The sequence below is a fragment of the Rhipicephalus microplus genome, chromosome 1 (genome assembly GCF_043290135.1).
Source record: "Rhipicephalus microplus isolate Deutch F79 chromosome 1, USDA_Rmic, whole genome shotgun sequence".
In the NCBI taxonomy this organism is placed as follows: domain Eukaryota; kingdom Metazoa; phylum Arthropoda; class Arachnida; order Ixodida; family Ixodidae; genus Rhipicephalus; species Rhipicephalus microplus.
The window spans coordinates 283,033,120-283,039,119 of record NC_134700.1 but is presented as its reverse complement, the minus strand read 5'-3'; positions in this window follow the sequence as shown (position 1 = coordinate 283,039,119).

Here is a 6,000-nt window from a genome sequence, read left to right as displayed (position 1 = left end):
TGAAATGGCGCAAAGCACAACGTGTCTTTGTCATCACAAGGTAGTGGTGTGGCCAGGAGGTGGCACTCAAGACAAGTGCCCCCCCCTGCCCCCAATGTTTTTCGCCTCACTATACAAATGAAAAAAATTACCATTTTATGGCAATTTTCACCCTCATAAAGTGACCATCTTACGCCCCCCCCCCCACCTAAAATCAAGGGGGTGCCCCCTTTCCGAAAAAAATTTCTAGCCACGTGCCTACCTCAAGCAGACCAACTGCTGTTTAGTTTTCTACATCGGTCCATACTTCTCCGATACTTCGTTGAAAGAACAATCCCGGGTGCTGCACTGCAGCTGCCGCCAGCGTAAAGAAGGAGAAAGACTGGCGACCAGCGCGAATCAAGAGAGTGCCGATCCCGTGACCCGCGAGTCTGAATTCCGCCCGAGCCAAAGTCATAGGTTTCGGGCGACGGCTAACAAGCTCAAGTGCGTCCAACAAGAGGTCCTAATTGGAGGCGCCGACTCAGCTTGCCGCGGCAGACGTCGGGAGCGCACGAAACGTACATAGTGCGCCGACGCTGTGCATACGCACGCACGCACAGAGAAAAGGGCGCGCGTCGAGAACAGACGACAAGCTTCCTCCGCGCCGGAGTCGCCACCTGTCGAGAGCACGGCCAACCTTTCAATTACGAAGAACGGGTGACGGGGGGCAAACTCGCTAACGAGACTGCTTCTTGGCGCACTGTGTGCGTCCTCGGCAAAGGCAGACTACTGGGAAAGGGGCGTAATTTCCCGAGCATAACAACGATAAAAATCAGGCTGAATACCGGTATAATTAGGGTCTGGGTACATTGAATTGGTGGGTAGTGCGGCGGCAAGACCGTTTTGGCCCCGCAACGGGAGAGAACGTGGCTGCAAGAAAACGTCAGGCGCAGGCGACGGCCTAGGTGGCCTGTGATTGGTTCAATTAGGGCGCCCCAGGAGGGAAAAACGAGGGGAAAAGAGGAAAGGCGGGAGAAGTGCCCCCTGCCGTCTCATTAGACTTCAATTTTGGTTCTCCGCTAAACTTGGAGAACCGGCTGAAAGGAGGCACAGAAAACTCTGTTGCCGCTTGCTGTCGTCAAAGCGCGCTGCGGGAATGTTTTCTTGGGAGGAAGAGACGTCTCAGCGAGTCTTAAGCAACGACCTATCAAACAACCAGCGCGCTTAATGGCGATACACACACAGTGAGGCGTGCAGCGGAGTGAAAGAAATAACCCCTGATGCTTCCCTTTGAATAGGAAGGAACGAGTCCAGTGGTTCACGAATACTCGCGCAAGAATGTAAAGGAAATCGGGCACTCTGAGCCGACTCGAGAAGGGAGCGAAGTAATTTTCTTTTTAGCGCTGCAAAAATCAAGAAGACGGAGAATAAAGCGAGCAATGAAGTTTCGTTTGCCCTTAATGACTGCGAAAGCAGCTTGAACATATTGCGTTGGTTGCAAGACGATTTAATTATTTGACGTTGTTTTGTGTAGTTTAGTTTACAGAGTTCTTCGTAATTTAGCCTGAAAAATGAACTGGAATCTCATTACACGTCTTGAAACTTAGGTTAACTAATTTCATTGAACCGCGGGAATGTTTGTATAAATAGCGAGGGGTACAGGAATGTTGCCAAAGCTATTGCGCCACTCATTACGTTCTAGACGAACATAGATATATTGTTCTTTCTGTGCAGATCGATAGCGCTTAAACGTGTATTTTACACAGAAGGACTAAACTTTGTAACGCGAGATTGGTGTTCCCTATAGATTTATTCTCGACACATTTATCATGAACAAAAAGGCGAGTGAGTTCAATGCTCAGCAAAGGGTCGGAGCTAGAAAATAAGCTTCTTAATGACATAAAAATAGCGCTTCATTGTTAAAGTTACACCTATTTATGCGCTGATATAAGATTTTATATTATACGTTATAACTAAAGCGGTATTGTTGACTATAACCGTCAAGAAAGAAACATGTGCGATGAATATGCACCACCCAGTTTGCGCTGGAACACGTGAACTTTGCTGCGCAATTCCTAAGAACGCGTCGTATTCAAAGCTGTGCACTTGTGCTCAGACTATCGGGTCACACTGTGTTCATACACTGTATAATACTTTCTTCAGCTTCTTTTAGCTATCCAGTATATTATCATGTTATAATAGCCGAAAGAACTGTCAACTACGTCGCTTAAAATTGTTTTATTTTGTTCTGTAAAGCGTGCTCTATCACTAACAAACTTACACTGCGGCAAAGCCCAATTCACACACGCACACAAAAAAACGCAATTTTGAAGGGTAATTTTATAGATTACAGCATGTGAACTGAAAAACGCTCGGCCATATAGCACCCGCCCATAGAATATGATTTCTCATTACTACATGTACAACTTATTCAACAAGATACATTATTTCGGGAGCTCCAAGTTAGTGAGAATTGACAAATTGATTATATAGGCAAACACAGCCCAGAACTTAATGACTGACAATATCATGTTGCCACGCTACAACAAATGTCACATTCAAAACAGCGACTACGTAGAGTGGTTACTTGTATATATTACCTAAATGTTCCAACTAAAGCAGCTATAATCTTCACCTTGATTTCAATTTCGTGACTGATTGGGTGCTGAAAGAAAAATGTGCAGATCTGCGCACATCGCTATGAAAGACACATGCAACACTTTTTGACCATGTTCGGAAAACGCTGTGAATCACTGGTCAAAGCTCCCGAAAACTGATCAGCCAAATAATATTCGCTATGCCCACGTCCTATCGGTGGCGCGCCGTGCAATCCAAGATGGTTGCGGTGGGATTATCAACCCGTGAACTCGCATAGGAAAAGATAGGAAGCACGGACGTAATCCCCGTGCCGCGTTCACCGGAGGAACTCTTGATCGCCAAATGAATGTATATTGGACCAAAGTACTTTCCCAAACGATAGAAACTGCTGAATGTCCGCTACCTCATTTCTTGCCGCAGTGCGAAGGGTGGTGGTATCAGCTCATCGGTCGTGCATCAACGATGCTTGGCGTAATCCTGTGCGTGCTACAGAAAACTGCGCGAATTTTAATTTACGTGTGAACTGAACGGCACTCTGATATAGTTTATGCAGTGCCTGCCTGGCGGATATGACGCAGTAGTGTACGTCACTAGCGCGCCGTCGCGGTTGCACAGAACCGAATGTTTAATGTAACGATGGTTTGCAAACACATTGCGCCGTCGTCATTACTTGCGCTGTAAGCAGCATGCAGCTCAGTCTTCTTTAACGGAACACAAGCTTTTAACTTCCCATTAAGTAGTGCTTGTGTCACAGCCATGATCAGACTCAATGAGCAGAACAGTGCGGAATTCACTGCACTCGTTTGCAGGTTCTATCAGCGCGATCGAAACAAGGATATCGAAACGAATACACGCGTACACTTTTCGCAACGTCAAAATTGTGAAAATTCGTTGAACAGCAACGTCGTTCGGACGGCACCAGTGAAGTGACGGGGAAGTTAGGGTGAACTGTCGTCGTAACTGCAAATTTCATTGCTCTAACCATTGCAGTTAGCTCGTCGAGCTCGAGTGTGTTGGCGGCATGCGGCGCTTTGTAATTTTCTTTGTAATTGGGCTACATGCAATGCACGAGAAAAACTATGCTTTTATTTGGAGCTCGCTGAAGGATATTATATAAAAATACAGTGAAAGTGACTTGCGAGCGTGAAGAAAACATTAACGCACGACGGGACGTGAAGTACAACTCTATGCGGCGGATGGGCTGCTATGACTGATAGAGTAAGGACATGGCCTTCAAGGGATGCTCACCGGCGTGCCGTCCAAACGTGATACACGCCTTGCAGGAACGCAAGCGGAGTCCATGTGCGCTGCAGGGAACGTTAATAGGCGTCGCTGGGAGACACAGCCCGCTAGAGTTACTGTATATGCTAACTTTAGGTAGCAGAGTCGCGCCAAAGTACGCCATCTTGGTTTCAAAAGTCTTGCGGGAAAGCCACTTACCACCCGCGTAGTAGCAGCGCTCACGCTTCAGACTACTAGTGTTTCTTTCTTTATTTTTTTTCGCTTTCCTTTCACTTTTTGCGAAGGTAGGTGCCGGTCCTTTACAAGCACCGAAGCGCTGAAGGAGGAGGGGGCAGCACCGCCATAGAGACGCACCCAGTGCCCGTGACGGACGCATCCAGTGCCTGTGCGAATAGCGCCAGCCCGCTCATAGCACTGCGAAGCATCACCGTCGTTTGCGTAATGTTGGCTTGTCCACAGTGCGTTTGAACTACTTATGACCACGTGATTGCGCGCAACCAATCGCGTAGCTGGAATCGCCAAAAGCCGCGAGAGCGGCACCCGGAAAACAGTGGCGTAACTCTGCTAAATCCAAGGAGGATTAAAGAAAAATTGCCTTGGCTGTACCTAAAGGTAGCATGTAACTCTACAGCCCGCCAGCTCGCACGAGTGAACAAGATATGGCGGAATAGTCATGTTGTCACACTGAATTTTTGAAGGGTCTATTCTGTACGCCAAATTCAATTCTGTGCATTTTAAGTATAGTCAAATGAGCACGAAATAGGCGTTGCAGCTCGTATATTGCTCACGACAATACATCCGTCAGTCACCAAAATCGCCACTGCAGGTCTCATGTGTCGGCATGCAGTACTGTACGACTCACCACATATTTCAGCGTTACAGTACTTTTCAGAATGCACATCACCATAGGCGTCACGCATGAATTACATGATCATAAAGTATTTTACAAGTATTATGACAATATTCCTGCGACTAGGTAGGCAATAATAAACAGAGCATGATATTCTTTTGCGTGCGCACGTTGACACACATAGAACGGGGCGGAACCATAAAATTGTACGCGAATGAATGTTCGATTATGCGCCTTACTATCAGAACAGTATAACTAAGTCCAAGCCCTGTGTGGCATCGCATCCGAAGCATCACCGAGTGTTTACTTTATTTCACAGCTACGTAGATATGACAAAAAATTATCACTAGCATTCGTTATTTGTGATACACGGTTTTAGTAACTATTTTATCGAATCACACATTTAATCGCTTAAGGCGTCACGCCTCAAACTACGTGGAACGAGCGACTTGTGAAGCTTAACTTGTCGGCAATCGTGTACACAATTTACAACAAATTAAGTGAAAATTTCTCTGTTTGCCTTTTTTAAACAAAAAGATTACTTCCCGTGGTGACTGCCTTCAAACAAGCTATAGCACCAGTACTGTCTAAAGTCATTATTTTTTCGAGTTTTCCCCCTTTTTTTTAAGAGAAAGTCACTGATCCAGCGACGGGTTATGAAAGCACGAACGGATGGACGCTTTGCTTCCTCATCATCATTCACTCCGTGAATATGCTGTGATTTTCGTTCAGAGCATCGCATTGCGAGCGCAGCGTAATGTATACCCTTTGATTGATTGATTGATTTGTGGGTTTTAACGTCCCAAAACACCATACGATTATGAGAGACGCCGTAATGGAGGGCTCCGGAAATTTAGACCACCTGGGGTTCTTTAACGTGGTAATATACCCTTTGGTCTCTAGAATTATGCATAGATGAATTTTCTGAACAAAAAGACGCTCTGCTTAACACTTATGTATTGATGTCGTGCCTCAAATGTGCATATTATTTTTTTATAGACAATGTTCACAAGTATGAACGCAGCCATCAGATAAGCATGGGTAGGCTTTAAGCACGGGCTTAATTGTTGAACCAACACCAAGAGACAGACCTAAAATTTTGCGTTGAAATGTCCCAAGAAAGATTATCGTCGTTAACAAGATGAACGCTCAATGTCTCACGCGCGTTGACGAAAAGACGCATCTTCTTGATCCCTCGTCCCCACACTCCCTGCGTATATAGCTTTCAGCCAACGCCACCTAAAAAAATGGCAGCATATCCACGGAGTAAATGATGGGGAGTGAGGCGAAGCATTCGTCCGTCCATTCGTTCTTGCTTCCGTCCGTTCCTGCGTACGTCTGTGTAACCG